Below are 16,664 nucleotides of genomic sequence, written 5' to 3' on the forward strand. Positions count from 1 at the left end.
GATCTGTCCAGATGAGGGAGTGGAATACCTTGCTCTATTCCAGTTCATGCTTCGCACTTGGCTTGATACCTCGTTGCGTAGAGGATGTTTGAGTTTTCTGCCCTTTTGCGGTCAGCTTCAGTGGTGCCCTTTTCCGACAGGTATAGTGCCCTTCCTGGCAAATGCAATGACAACAGGGAAAAGGCAGGAAGCCTAACTCAACCGTGCCCCTAGTTCATCATTTTGACCATTTTTTGTTTTGGTTTTCCACTAAAACAATTTTGAGCAATATGAGAGTTAGATTAACATGTTTGTTTAACTTTTTGATTTGAAACCATGCAAGTTAGGCTATGAGCACTGAAAATTTTCCTTTTTTGGGTCCAAGAAATGGTCCAGTTTTGAAAAATGTTATACTTTTTGAGAAAATTAGTCAACCTCAGTAAAAATTCTCAAAAACTATTTTTGCAAACGGCCATTGCTCGACGAGCACGGAACCTATTCTTGAGATGCACAACCACAGATCCAAAACAATGGAAAATTGCCCCTTGTCGGCAACTGAAAGTTGCCCCTTGTTTGAATTGCACCGTAGCACAATGCATGGCAACGGAAAGTTGCCCCTTGTCTGAATGGCACCGCAACGCATTGTAGTCAGTCCTCAAAGTGACGAACACAACCAAATTCTCGGATACAGAGAAGGCAAAGATGGTCAAAACCATTACATGGACACAATTGATTTGGAAGTGTTTGTGGCTGGACTTCAGAATGAAGTTGCCTACGTATCCCGAAGATGGGAATCAAGCCTTACGTAGTTCGGGGTTAAGGTACACTCGGGTATTAACCTCTCCTTTTGCGCTCTAACTATTGCCAAGGCCGCCCTTCTAGTTTTCAACCTTGCGAGCTTTGTTCTTCTTTTCTTTTCATTTCTTTTCATTTTCTTTTCTTCAATCTTTTCAAGATTTTTTTTTATTTCTTTTTCGTCATTTTTTTTTTGCATTTTTCTTTTCTTCTTTCTTGCTCTAACTTTTGCCTGGGTTGCCCTTCCAGGTTTTTGGCCCAGCGAGCCTCTCAAGGGTAAAAGTGTAGCTTTGTCCATGTCAAATGGTTTTGAGATCTTGAAGTCATCTGAATCCAGGAGAATGGCTGCGGTTCGCTGATGACGCAGGAGTCCATCCAATGGGGGGCTGAATTTGCCCCTAGTGTTGTGGATAGGAACTCGACTGTCCTTCAGCAATACTTTCTTCTTTCCTCCCTTCTGGGATTTGGCATTCTTGTCGATCTTCATTGACTTGCAGAATGATCCACCTTTGGCTCTTCGAGCTGTCTGACATTTTTGCCCCTAGTTCAAGGGCTTTTGATCCAGCTTCGCAAGCTTCCTTTGACTTTCTTGCCCCATGTTCGAGGGCTACCTTAAATCTGGCCACACAGGTTTCCTTTGATGATTGACCATTGAACATTCTGAATTTAAGTCCAAGGCTTGACAATGAGGGGTCGAGCCTCATGACTGAGAGCGATCCTAAGCTGCACAATCTCAAGGGCGATTCCGCACAGGTCTTCGCAGGACGGCGCAAAACATTTTTTGAAATTTTTTAAGAAAGCGACTAGTCGCTCGCGCTGAAGACAATGCGACACCAATCTAAATCAAGCCAGGATCCTTTTCAGTACTCACACTAACAAGCATGATTTTATTCATTAAGGGCTTAGCACACCTCTCTTTCTCTCAATTGATCAAATTTTTTTGCAAATCCTGAGGAATTCTTTCCTCTTTGTTTTCATCACAATATTCAAAGAAGTTTTGAAAAACTTAGGTCGATGCAATGATTTCAAGGCATAGAAAAACAGGTGAAAAGCACGGCCATCTCATTCAGAACTTCCGGCACAACTGGTACATGGCAGAAGCAAACACAAGAGTGTGAAAATCACTGCTGTTTCATTCAGATCTGTTGGAACAACTGTCCCCCGGGTAGAAACAGACGCAAAACAAATGGTGCAAAATACAAACACAAAACAAGAGAGTGATGTCCGAGGTAACACCCCCAAAATCACCCGACTCCAACATAACAAGACTGACTCGATACGACAAGACAGACTCAACTGGACTGACTCGATACAACAAGACAGACTCGATAGGACTGAGTCAATACAACAAGACAGACTCAACAGGACTAACTCGACACCCAGGTCAGAAGCTACAAAAATTAGCATCAGCAGATGCTCAAAACAGTGCATGCCAAACGCCACATCCGGAGTAAACCGAGCACTGCCCGTAGGTGGTTCAACCCCTGATCACATTACAACACAGGTCCAGAGTACCCGAGGGATATCAGACCCTTCTGGAGCTATGGTTCCAAGACTACTTAGTAAGAGAGAAAACAGACAGCACCTCAACCTGATTTTACCAAAACAGATGTAAGCAAAGCTGAATAACTGCATTCGACCACTGATGATTATTCTCAAATCACTGCCCCAAAACTAAATCTGATACCCGCAGATATAACTGATTCGCAAAACACTAATGCCCTCAGGCTTGATGCCCAAACTTGTAAACTTGATATATGCATTCCTGTAGAGACGCACTCTAAAATCACATAACAAACAAGTGACAGCCAAAACACCCCTATGGAGGGGTAGGGTTTCCCTGTCCTATTTTGTCAGGAACTAGGGTTTCACTATGCATACAACGGTTTCAAACAACCTATAATCGGGTAAGCAACCTGTCCTAGCTTTGGAATGGTCACTATGGATTCCTAAAATGCACTAGGTCGAATGGTCAAAAAGGGTGCCCCGGTAAAACCAGGGTTTGTGTTCTCGTCGTGGCAGAGCCCACAACTGGTCAGCCTTATGGCACGCTTCTCGAAGCGAGCCTCCGGCAAACCATTCAGGAATAGCATACGGAAAACACGGTGTCCTAGGCGCACCAATGCAAATGCAATGTAAAGAAACACATAAGTGTAATCAAAACACGATATCATGAGTTCGAGCCAAGTTCTCAAACTCCCCAACAGAGTCACCCGAAACAGTTGATGTCCCTGAACGTCCCGGAAGGATGAGTCCCGTTCTATTCATTTGGGCTCACCACAGTTTAGGACTCAAAGTCACGGTCATGTATCTAATCTCGCAGAGTGCAATGCAAGACCGATGAATCATCAAAGAGTCCAAACTGTTGACGTCCCCGAACGTCTCGGGGATGAGTCCCGTTCTGTTCATTTGGGCTCACCACAGTTCAGTATTCAAAGTCACGGTCCTGTATCTAATCTCGCAGAGTGCAATGCAAGACCGATGAATCATCAAAGAGTCCAAATTCGGCAAATCGTTTTTGAAAACAGATTTTTTGAACGAAGTGCCAAACATGGACTGCTTTTTCAAATACAGAGTCGCCACCTAAATATTTTATTTTGGAAAATTTAGGAAACCCTAACTCATTGCCTAAGGCCACGTGTCCGTCATCACCAAAGTTGCCTCGGCTCGGGAACTTTGGTACGATTGGGGAAGGTCACTTCGTGAGCACCCCCGCTCGCCCGATCAAAGATCGGCCTCTACTATCCATGATATCAAGTTTTGAAAACATTATGCATTCTTACCCCGATTATTAGCCTAGATTTACTACGTGATGCGCACAGCATACAAGTATAGACTGGGTCACCTGAATTGGAACGAAACATCTCATGTTTGTTTTGAAAACGGTTTGCTACTCGTAAGTAAGCAAAAATGTGGATTTGCCACCCTCAGGTGGGCTTATAAAACATGATGATTTGCCACTCTCAAGTGGGCTTAAAACTCACAATTGATGAATTGTTCCAATCCAAATAACCCAACCTTCACCCACAGGCATTCAGGCAGGTATATCACATAAGCAATTAGCGTCATAGTAAGCATGCTATCATGGCAGTCACTCACACATATGCGGGGATGCTAAAGTATAAACACTTACCGAGTATTCCAAGCCAAAACAGAAACTAGTTAGAAATCAATGCGTGATCCTAACTATACAGAAATGCCTAATGCAACACATGCAAAAATGCAACTACAATAGGCTCGGCTATTCTAAGATGGCATATGATGATGCTACAGCAAACACGTATTCAATTTGGAATTGAAATACACATGCAGTTAGTATGATGCGCCGAGCCCTGGTGCATGCAAGACAGATGAATGATGCAAACATGCAACCATAAATATGCTAATTGAAACATGCCCTAATCTAACCATCATAAGCTGGTAAATAAAAAGGGAGAAAGACGTGGGGTTGGAAGACATACATCACACACACGCACACTTATTACAATTGTGCCCTCGCTCGGAGGGTCCAAAAGAATAATACAGTCCGAATAAATAATTAAATATTACAAAACCCTAATTCATTAACAAATTAACTAGGAAAGCGGATAAACTAGCATGCAAGCTTATGGATCGCCTCAGCTCTGTTCCGAATGATGAAAGATGCATGCTCGAGTTGCCTTGCGCGGAAATCCATCGCGATGCCCCTATTCGCCTCTGTTTACAATTAATGTCGGAATGCTATGCAAGGCTTTAGAAAGCTGCTGATTTCTGATTTGCCACAACAGAGAGCAAGAAAGGGGCACAGCAAAGTATTTTCACATATGTATGCATGACTACTCTTCAGAGAGTGTAGTCCTCGATCCTCGTGCCACCAATCACGGATCTCGATGCATGATGGCCGAGGAGTCGAATTGCACGACTCGATGTGAAATGAATGCACATATAAACACAACAAGACCTAAACTCCATCATGGGTAATCCGGAGTGTCGGCGACCGAAAATTGAGACACGTTTCGTCACTCGGAGTACGAAACGTCCCTCGTTTACCATGCTTGGGCTAACTCCTATCCCAAACACAATGCGAATGAGATGGCATATACAATGCGACTAACAAACAACCTAGCATACGCAATGCTATGAAAAGGGATACATAATGCTCGATGTAGCATGGCATACACAATGCTCTAACATGCAACCAAGCATACGTAAAGGCTATAGAGTAAAATGGCATACACAATGCATGATGGACTTACACCAACATGAGGGGACCTCAGCCACACTCACATCAGCGGCCATTAGATGAAAATGAGACAACTGAAATGCGTGCACACATGCACGAATACCAAGGACTGAACCTAAGGCATGACATGCAACTCTAACAAGGCATAGCAAAGGACGAAACATGACATGGAATAGCATAAATTACAGCTCTAAAACAGCGTGAAATATGGTCCCGAAACATGCAAATATGGCACACAATGCAAGCTAGGGGGCCCGGGTACCAAAACTAGTGAAGTGCGTTACACTAGAGGTACCCAAAGCAATGCACCAAAGGAAAAACCAACCCCAAATAAACCCTAGGCAGGTCTGAAACAGTGGGCAAATGGCCTAAAATGATGGCTCGGAATACAACAGAATGGAGCTCATTCAATGGTCGGTAAATGAGGCATACAAGCCCGACTCTCAAACACATTTAAAGAGATGAAAACATGGCAACATGGCATTCGTATAAGCTCTGAAATTTGATGAAAAATGACCCCAAGGCATGAAAATACCTCAGTATATGCATGGAATGGATCTCAAAACTCAAAGCTAAGCATGGACCTTGAACTACAAGCATGTAAAACTAACATCATTCAACCACAAGACCCAAAAACAAAGCTAGGGCAGTCCAAAATAAGCACATTATCAGTTTAAGGCATAGCCAAAATATGCTAACATGAGGGGCTAAACAGCACGCAACCTAAGCTAGTAAGCATGGTTTACATGGCATGTACATGAAGCATAAGAGAGGTCACCAAGCTAGCCAAAAATAGGAACATGATATGTCAAATAAACCCCAAATAACCACTGCAATGCATCCAATGTAAGCAAAAATGATGAGCTCCTTTGGAGGGCCATGCAAGGGGTTACTCAACACATACAACAAGAACACTTAACATGGCAAAACCAACTCTGGAAATTAATTATGACAGCCCTAAAACTCACCAAATTGGCCCTGGAATGGGTCAAGGAAGCGCGCAATGAAAGGCCCCATTGAGAGACCTTGAATGGAATTGTTCTACACATGCATTATAGACATAAAATATGGTCAAAGAGGCTCTGGACAGAGCTAAGGAAGACCTTGAAACTCACCAAATTGGGCCTAAAAAGTGACTTCACAACATGCAAGTAAGGGGCCCATTGGAAGGCCAAAAGGGCCAACAAACAAGACAAGGAGAGAGGGGGTCACCCCCTTCTGATTTTAGCTCTCAAAAACACGTCTAAGACACTGAAAATCTGCTGGATTTCAGTGGCTAAGAGGCCAAACCAAGACCAATACAAATGCTCACATGCATAGCTCAAAACATGAGGAAATAAAGCATGAAAGGGGGGTAGATGACCCCAAACAGAAAAATGCCCTTAATCAAACTTCAAGAGGGGCTCAAAATAATACCTTTCTTAGTTCATGGAAAATCTCGAAAATGCTTGTAAGTAAGGCTAAGACATCATGCAAAATAAGCCCTAAAAGAGAGATAAAGCATACAAGGATGTATAAGACCTCAAACAGAAAAGTATCCTTAATAAAACTTCAAGAGGAGCTCAAAATAAGGCACTTTAGAGCTTATGACAAAGTCCAAAAATGCTTGAAAATAAGGCTAATCAATGGAGCAAAATAATGCAAGAAAAAGGGAAATGGAGACTTACCCTTGAAGAGCAGGTTTCCAGCAACTTCTGGACCAAGATGGGAGCTCCTTAACCTCTTCAAATCAGCTCCAAGATGCTTGGATGGATGATGGAGGTGTTGTACCAAGGGTTGGTGTGCAAATGGTGCAAGAAAATTAGGGTTTGGAGCTTAGAATAGTGAGCTATGGAGAGAGAAGTGTATAAGCCTCTAACAAACTTGTTGAACCCTTGCAAATAAAGACAAGCCTCTCCTTTAGGGTTTGGAGCTTGGAATACTGAGCTATGGAGAGAGAAGTGTATAAGCCTCTAACAAACTTGTTGAACCCTTGCAAATGAAGACAAGCCTCTTCTCTAAGAAGCCTCAAATATCCTCCATACACGTGTATGGAGGATGGTCCAAATGCCACCCAGCTGGCACAGCTGGATTGCATTCAAAGAGAGCAAAAAGCAAGAAACAGGCCGACCAGTTCAAGTGGCCGACCGGCCACTTCCCCTGGTCGGCCGACCAGGGGTCAAAAGGTTCAAGGAGAAATGCTGGCCGGCCACCCCAGAAAGGTGGCCTCTCAAATGAGTGCAACACAGCTGTATGGTGGAAAACCAGAAAATGTGACCTAGGAAAGAGAAAAACCAGCTTTTTAGCAAGGTTCAAAAAGGTCAAGAAGAATTACTTGTCGGCCTACCCATATTGGTGGCCTCCTAGATGAGCATAACACAATGGTGGTATGAAAAGCCAGAAATTGTGGCTTAAAAGTGAGAAAAACCAGCTTTCTGTCAGAAAAACCAGATTTAGGAGAGAGAAAAAGAGAAAGCTGGTTTCCAAGGGGAAAAGGTGGCCTCCCACCATACTACCACCTCCCTAGCAATGAAAATAGGGTCCCTACCAAAAATGGACCAAGACGGATGCAAAACGAAGGTTCAGGGGCCAAAATGCGCAGTCCGGGCCCCCGAAAACAGGTTATTAGGCACCGGAAGTGGCGAATGATCATGAAGGTGGTCTCCCGGGCCACAGTGTCCCTCTAAAGGGAGGAAACAAGGTGTGTGCCAAAAACCGGAGCGAACGGAGGTAGTTAAGCGGTCTCGAACCGAGGCAGACGGCCGACGGCTCCGAAAATCGAAAACTAGGCTCCAAACAGGAAAAATGGCCTACGACCACGAAACGTAGCCTACGGCCACTGAGAGATGGTCTATGAGACCTCTCCCTCCCTTTGGGAATAGAAAATAGAGAAAACAGGACCTGGTTCGCAAACCGAGGCAAAGCACAAAAGAGCCCCGAAGTCTAGGGACAAGGCTCGCAGCCGAGACTCCGCAACCTCAGAACGAGCACAATATGCAACATCACCGAGCGCTCAGTTGGTGACGTCTAAGTCTTAAGGTCGGTCAAAAATGGGGTGTCTACAGGGGGCTCCGAATCCAGAGTCTTAATCAGCCCTAAGGTGTAATGCACCAAAGGGGGCTCCAAATCGGGAGACTTAATCGGCCCTAAGGTGTCATGCACCAAAGGAGGCTCCGAATCCGGAGACTTAATGTGGCCAATCGTGATATCCACGAAGGGCGCTCCGAATCCGGAGTCTTAATCGGCCCTAAGGTGTCATACACCAAAGGGGGCTCCGAATCCGGAGACTTAATTGGCCCTAAGGTGTCATGCACCAAAGGGGTTCCGAATCTGGAAACTTAATGTGGCCAATCGTGATATCAACGAAGGGCGCTCCGAATCTGGAGTCTTAATCGGCCCTAAGGTGTCATGCACCAAAGGGGGCTCCGAATCTGGAGACTTAATTGGCCCTAAGGTGCTATGCACCAAAGGGTGCTCCGAATCCGGAGACTTAATCGGCCCTAAGGTGCCATGCACCAAAGGGGGCTCCGAATCCAGAGACTTAATATCGCCAATCATGATATCCACGAAGGGCGCTACGAATCCGGAGTCTTAATCGGCCCTAAGGTGTCATGTACCAAAAGAGGGGCTTTGAATCGTCGACATGACGAGCGCTACAATGGGGTTTGAGAAATGAATTGAGCGACGAAGAAAAATGGTTTGCATTGCTGAAGTGATATATATACAAGTATCAAAGCCCACAGGTCGGGTCAATGATAGGGTTTTCATAAAATCTCTGCTCGTGCCGATTGCGGGGAGCCATGGATTTCTTCAATGCCATGGACTGACGGGAAGCGCATAAGCTGATGATATGTGCTTGGAACGACCTTCATAATATGTAACCAGGTTCGCCCCATGATGACATTATACGGCGAAGGGAGCTTTACGACCAGGAGTTCTACTTCGACCGTTCTAGAGCCTGCTCGAACAGGTAGTATGATCTTCCCTAATGGGTACTCAGGATTCGTATTAAAGCTGAACAATGGGCGAGGCGCTGGAGATAGATCTGACTTGTTGAAGCCGAGTTTGATAAAAGTTTTACAATACATAACCTCTGAAGCACTCCCTGGGTCTATGAGAATGCGTTCAATGGTGAACCGATTTACGTGTAATTTCATGACCAACGGATCGATGTGGGAGGCTGTTGTGCCACTAAGATCGGAGTCATTGAAAGTAATTGTCAGAGCTTCTCTGGGCCATTCGGTCAGAATACGTTGCTTTTGGGGGATTGGATGCGATTGAATTGTGTGCACGGTTGGGGATGCAAGCAGGCTGTAGATTATATGGATCACGCCAAGTGGAGGTGAGTCCTGCCTCAAGGCTAATGCCTTGATTGGCTTTCCCTTTCTGACGTACTGTTACAGTCGGCCGTCTTGCACCAGTTCTTCCAGGTGATCCTTTAATGCGTAACAACTCTCGATTTCGTGGCCGTGATCTTTATGGTACTCGCACCGCCTATCCCTTCTTCGCGTGTCGGGTGGCCCCACCATCTTTGACGGCCATTTGAAGAATGGAAGCTGTTGGACTTTGGTCATTATTGCAGTGATTGGTTCTGACAACTCTGTGTACTTCTTGTCAGCACGCCTTGAGTGCCTGCTGTCGACTTGCAGTTGTTCATTCGTCCGGTGGGAGCATTGATTGCTTGATCAGCGTGAGTCCCGCCTTTTGGCTCGTTTAGCGCGTTGTCGTGGCTCAGGGCTCGGAGGTGGCACGGAACTTATTGGTTGAGCAATTTCAAAGGGGGCCGTTTTGTTGGACATTTGTCTGGATTTTATTCTCAAGGCATCATCTTTCACTTTGCAATACTCTTCAACTTTCTTCATCAACGCCCAGACTGTTTTGGGGGGTCTTCTGGTCAGGGAACTACGAAGAGCACTGTCAGGATGTAGTCCCATTTTGAAGGCGGTGATGGCCATGGAGTCATTGCAAGCATCGTCGACGAGGTTGAAGCACTCCCAATAGCGCGCCGAATACACTCTAAGTGTTTCTCCTGACTGGATCTGCATAGCCCAGAGAGAGTCGACCTGTTTCGGCTGTACCTCCTTGGTGATGAACCTGGCCCTGAAGGATTTCTGTAATTGATGGAAGCTTTTGATCAAAGCTGACTCCAGCTTGTAATACCACCTAACAACTAATGGCCCCAAGCTGCTGGGGAATATTCGGCACATGAGGGCTTCGTTGTCTGCATGCAATGTCATGGCCTGCTTGTAGTGACGGATATGATCAATGGGGTCTAATTTTCCGTCGTAAAGAGTGAATGACAGAGCTTTGAACTTCTTAGGCAGGGCCGCCCTTGCAATTCGTCGGACAAAAGGATCGTGCTGGTCCTCTTCGTCTGAGCTGCTTCTTCTGCGCTTGTTCCTTGTATGTAGACTCTTTTCGGAGGAGTTGGAAGTTTCGGATCGTCCCTTCTTGTTGAGCTTCGTGGGTAATGAGTTGGAGTCGCTATCAGTATCCTTTGGTCGGGCTCGAGGTCGTTGTCCACCTGCCCTCGGAGGTCGTTCGGGATCTTGGCGCACGGCTTCTCTGGATTTTGCTACTTCCAGGGCCAAATCTTGATGGAGACGTTCATTTTCAGCGATCATGTTCTCCAGCCTTTGTTCATTCTGCTTTGTTTGTTCCACGATCACTTGCATTGTCCCTTACGCTAAAGTCGTTGGTAAGTCGAAGTTCAAGGCGCGTCTTACAGCGATGGTTTCCTTTCTGAGCATATTTGCTGGAGTGAGGTCATCTCTCTGTGCGGTCTCGTCAGTGGCTATCAGAGGATCTTCAGTCACGCCTGCCATAGATGTATTTGAGTATTTCCATAGACGGCGCCAATTGTGGAGAAGTGGTTTGAAAATACTTTTTAGATCCTGGGGAGACGCTAGTGATCCTCAGCTAGTCACCTAAAAAGATACAAACACTCTGGTCGGGGGTGCCGGAATTAGCACTCCGACGGACAAGTCAGTTCAGACACTCAGGATAGCTTGTTTACTAAGTTAAGTGAAGTGATTCTTACATACCTTTCTCAATCCATTGTTCCTATATTTATACCTGTTCCTTTTGTTCCTTGGGGCCAGGGCCTACTTTTTAATCATTGTCCTTTCTCTTATTCGGCTCTCAGGATCTACACTTATTCGGCACATATATTATATTTGGATTCCCATTCTCGTAGGATACAGCCGATTAATATCAATCTTCTAAGGTACGCACCTTCTGATTTTGCCATTATTCGGCTCCCACAAACACCACCTCCAAATTAATACTGGGCCAAATAGTATCCTTCTCACTAAGTCTTCTCATTACCCTAGATGGCCAAATATTCCCACCGACTCTACAGTTATCCACCTCACATCTCTATAATAATCTACTCTGCATGCTTGACTTAGGATGTGGAGAAATGTTAGGGATCATGAAAATTTTTTCATGAAAATAATCATGAAAGATTTGTGACTCTTAGATTACCTTGATTAGTGTGTGGTACTTTATTCTAAGTGTAATCCAAAGGTCACAAATCTTTCATGATCATTTTCATGAAAGACTTTTCATGATACGTAGCATTGCTGATGGACGTGAGAAACCTGCCGCTGCACTTTGGTTTTCCAATTCTCTAGCCGTTTCATTAACAACTGAAACAGTGATATCATTATAGTTGCAACCATGTGTTCCCCCTATCCCCTCCATGTCATCCCATTGATTCTTTGCCACATCACCTTGAGCTTCCAAGTCATCACTGCAATCAACCTTGTTAGCGTCATCTCCCTCTTTGTCCATCTGTTTACACACACAACTCTGGTCACCTCTTCCATGGCTACCACCGTTCACTCATACTTACTTCCAGTCACATTTGCTTCGGACTGAAGCCCAAAAGCTCTGCTCAATATACTCCACAACCCTTATTGAATATGATAGGGCCCCTGCTCTCCATGATAACCATATTATTAATAGTTTCCATCTGTGTTGTGATAATTTCCACCTTACCACGATTCAGTGATGCCATACTCAATGTTTCATCACGAATACCCACTACTTTACCCCACTTCTCACCAATCTTCTGAAATTTTTTTGAGTTCCATAGATTTGGTGGAATTCCATAGCAATATAACCAAGTCAATCTTTGACCATCCACTTTCATCCCTTTCTCCCATTCCACTGTCGTTTCACACCAGTGCTCAATCTAGTTATTAATGAGATTACTTCTATTCTACATTGCTTGAACTAATGGAAATATTACATACGCTATTCTACCTCCACCTTCCTTAACTTCAATGTTTTGTAAGTCTCTGATCTGTATATCCGCCTTAAACTTAATGAAAGATAATTGAAGTTTCACCTTAACCACCAAACTACTAAATAACCAGTCATTCCCATATTCTTCTGCATGCACTCTCAGGCCATTTACTTGCTTCCGCACTTCTCCCATCACCACCTCAGCATACGTATTTCTTCCATTTACTTGCTTCCACACTTTGCCCCTCACCACCTCAGCATACGCATTTCTTCCCCTTGGATCCCTATCATCACCTGAGATGATTCACACACTTCCTTTGACACTTGCCCTTTACCAAAATCAGCTCTCTTCACTTTCAGAATTTTATTATCACACCAAACCCCATTTGTTTTCTGAATTGCTATACCCGCTGAAATTGGGCAATCATATCTCACAAAACCAAATCTTGAGCTTGTACCCCTTCTTCTCTTGTTTGGAATGAACACATCCTTAATAACCCCAAAGTTTGAGAAAAGTACAAACAACCCTTTTGGATTCATTCCTCCTGAAAGATCATCCACGAACAGTATGCACATCAGACCTATACCCATGATTTCGACTTCTTTTCTTGAACACTAGTTGCCATCCTCCTCGGTTCACAGCTGCACGTCCTTCTCTCTCTCTAGCCATTTTTTGATATTTTTTACCTTTGATCTTTAGTATACCAATTTTCATTACAGAAACTCTGCACCAACATTGCTTATTAGCCTATTGTTTTTAAAAATAAATAAAAACCTTGATATCCGATACTCAATTAAATGATCTAATACATCATGAGGGCGTGTCTCATATATCTGACCTTGGATTGGTTTCTTTTAAGTCTCAAGTTGAGCATCTTAGCTTCGTTTGGTATTGGCTAACATAGTCAACTTTTTTTGCGTTGGGACTTTTTTAGCCTAACTTTTTTAGCTTAATTTGATTTGGATTTTTTGACTTTTGTGAGAGAAAAAATATAATGATTATGAGTTGGATGTGATATTTTGTCTTATTAACTTATTTTGTCATTTTGTGATTTTGTTTTAACCCCAAAATGATAGCCAAACCATCGAATTTGTAGAGTCCACCACATGATTTATTTTGATAATTCAAATCGTTCATTTTGTATGTATGTTATTCATGAAAAAATTAAGTTAAGCTAATAATTATAGCATATTCATTTTATGGTGTCTCACTCAAAAAATAGAATGATAAATGTATTTTTGAAAAGAAAAATAATATACAAGCACACTTTCAAGATCTAATGATGTGTGAATAAGATGATTTATTGATGATTAATGAATAAGTGAGAGAAATAGTTGACTTAAATATTTTAATATAATGCAACATTATTGAGTCTAAAAAGTGGATATAATTTTTTGAACTGAATAGCATTACTCTTTTGAAAATAGACTATCTATTTTTTAATGCAAGAAAATAAAAATAAAAAACCATAGCTATTCAGTTGACTTAATTTTTAATGAATAATATACATAAATATTTTTTTATAAAATAAATAATTTAAATTATCAAAATAACACTCATAACGAATTTCATAAATCTGATCAACATGATCTAATTGAGATACTCAAACGTTACCAATCCCGTCTAACAAATAATACAAAGATATTTAAGCAAGTCAAAATCTATAAGTACTCTTTTTTTTTGAACGGCAAAGATAAGGGCTTCATTGATGAAAAGTAGTACAAAGTACCAAACAATTACACCAATAAAGAGTAGTGAAAGAGGGGGGGTAAGTTGGTGAGGAACCAACGAACCCAACAAACAGATTAGTACAGCAGTAGCAAGAAGAACAGACCAGGAACAAAACAGCACATGCAGCCAGTAGAACAAATCAGGAACAAATCAGGAACAAATCAGGAACAAAACAACACATGCAGCCAGTAAAACAACACATGCAGTAGCAAGAAGAACAGATCAGCACCAGCAAAACACTTGCAGCCAGTAGAACATAAGATCTGAAACTTATAATAAACAATTATAAAATTTTATAATAAACAACACATGCCACTGATAAGTCTACACCAGAGGAGTAATCATTTTGCCCAAAAAGGTGTAGATGAGCAGCTATTACCGCAAAATTCGCAAGAGTGGGTCGAGTGCAATCACGATTCTCAGAAAAGGCTCTCTGTAGATCAGACAATAGAGGGCCAGATCATAACCTCGGGTTATATAAAAAGCCTTAGTCAGTCTCCAAATGAGAGGCCGGGCATCCGTATAGAGATAGCTCTGGGTCAAGATCAAAATGGGCTGCAGCCCAATGAGCCAAGGAACCTGAATTTACTAACCTCTGGGCCTCTTATTAGTGGATCAAATATTCTTGGTGTGGAGCAGCCGTGTGGAGCTTCAGGCGTGAGTCCGCAAACTAAAGCCATCGATACATTCGGGCAACCCATTTCAGGCTCCTCCATCAGCCCTATTAACACAGGTAAAAGGAAAATTACTAGAAGGAAAGGGTTAAAGTACTCACTACTTGCAGGAAGATTCGCTGGTTTTGCAAGCAGGGTAGGTCACAAAGGTCCTGGTTCAAGCTTTGGGTCCAAATCAGAAATTAAAGCCAAATCTTCATCTGTTCACTCCTCACCCAGTCATATTTCCGAATCAATCCACACCTCATCTTCTAAGGATACTCTACATGAGGCCATTGAAACACTTCAGGTTGGCAAAACTCTGGGGATCGACTACAAGGGTCAGGAATCCGAGGTTGTCAAGAAATTCATGCACATGGAGGAGCATGATAAAGTGAGAATGGCTGGAGGACCTGGTATTGTAGAATAACCAGTTTCCTTATGGGGGCTATCTGGGGTATGTCTGTTGCACATGAAGATTCTAAGCTGGAATGTCAGAGGTCTACGAAGGCCTGAAAAGAGAAGGAAAATCAGGAAGCTATTGTATGATAGGGTAGTAGATTTGGTTTTGCTCCAAGAAACAAAGCAATCAAGCATCACAACCTTGTTAGTAAAAATTCTTTGGCCTAGAGGAAAGTTGGAATTCATGACTGTAGATGCTGCAGGCCTATCTGGTGGACTAATCTGCATTTGGGATCCTGAGGTCTTCCGTCTTTCAGATTGCTGCTGCAGCAGGAACTTCATTCTTTTGTCAGGTAAGGTTCACAATTCTTTTGACTGTGTTGTGGTCAACATCTATGCCCCAAATGATGTAATAAGGAGGAAGGCTTTATGGGAAAATCTGTTATCTTTGAAATCTAATTTTTCCAATCCATGGTGCCTTGGTGGAGACTTCAATGAGATTAGGAATGTGGGGGAAAGAGTAGGAGTTTCTCGCAGAGACAGAGGCATGCAGGAGTTTAATGACTTCATTGAAAATTGTGAGGTGGTCGATGTCCAAATACTAGGCAGAAAATTCACCTGGTGTAATACTATTGAAGGGAAAAAGTGGAGTAAAATAGATCGATTTCTCCTCAGTCCTGAATGGCTAGTGAGATATAAACTTAAACTCTGGGGCCTCCCAAGAACTATTTCTGACCACTGCCCACTCCTACTCATGGAGGATGGCAGGGATTGGGGGCCCAAACCCTTCAAATTTCTGAATGCATGGACCCTACATCCATCTCTGGCTTCCTTGGTAGAGAGCAACTGGGGAGAACTACATCTGAATGGATCAGCAGGGTTTATTCTGAAGAGGAAACTGCAGTCCCTAAAGTTCACTTTAAGAAAATGGAATCAAGAGTCTTATGGTAATGTGGCTAAGAAATTAGAAGCCGCTGAAGCTGCTCTGCATGATCTAGATCTAAAAGCTGAAACCAGCCCCCTGAATGAAAGTGAATTGGTGCTGCAAAGAGAGAAAAGGAATGAAATGTGGTCTTTGAGCAGGAAGATAGAATGGGAATGGCTCCAAAAATCAAGGTTGGACTGGAATCTAAAAGGGGATAGGAACACGAGGTTTTTTCATGTCATGGCCACTAGTAGACAAACCAGAAACACTATTAATTCCATCACAATTGGGGATATGGTCATTGAGGATCCAGTTTCTGTCAAGAATGAGGTTTGGCTTCACTTCTCCAGCCTTTTCAAAGATGATTGGAAAGTGCGACCAACCTTGTCAGGTGAATTCAAAAATGTCAGGCTCAGCTCTCACTTCCATGGGCTTGAAGCAGATTTTTCTGAAGATGAAGTTTGGGCAGCAGTAAGTGACTGTAATAGGAACAAAGCACCAAGACCTGATGGATTTAATTTGTTGTTTTTCCAAAACTTTTGGAAAGTGCTTAAAGGGGAAGTCCTCAATTTTATGCAAGAGTTTCATGCCAGTGGCAGATTATTCCCAGGTTTGAATAGCTCATTCATTTCTCTTATCCCAAAGAAGGAGAAAGCTTTAACATTAAATGAATTCAGACCTATTAGTCTGATTGGTTCCATCTACAAAATTTTATCTAAAGTCCTA

This window comes from Camellia sinensis, chromosome 9, assembly GCF_055761805.1.
Source record: "Camellia sinensis isolate YWXY chromosome 9, ASM5576180v1, whole genome shotgun sequence".
Taxonomy (NCBI): Eukaryota; Viridiplantae; Streptophyta; class Magnoliopsida; order Ericales; family Theaceae; genus Camellia; species Camellia sinensis.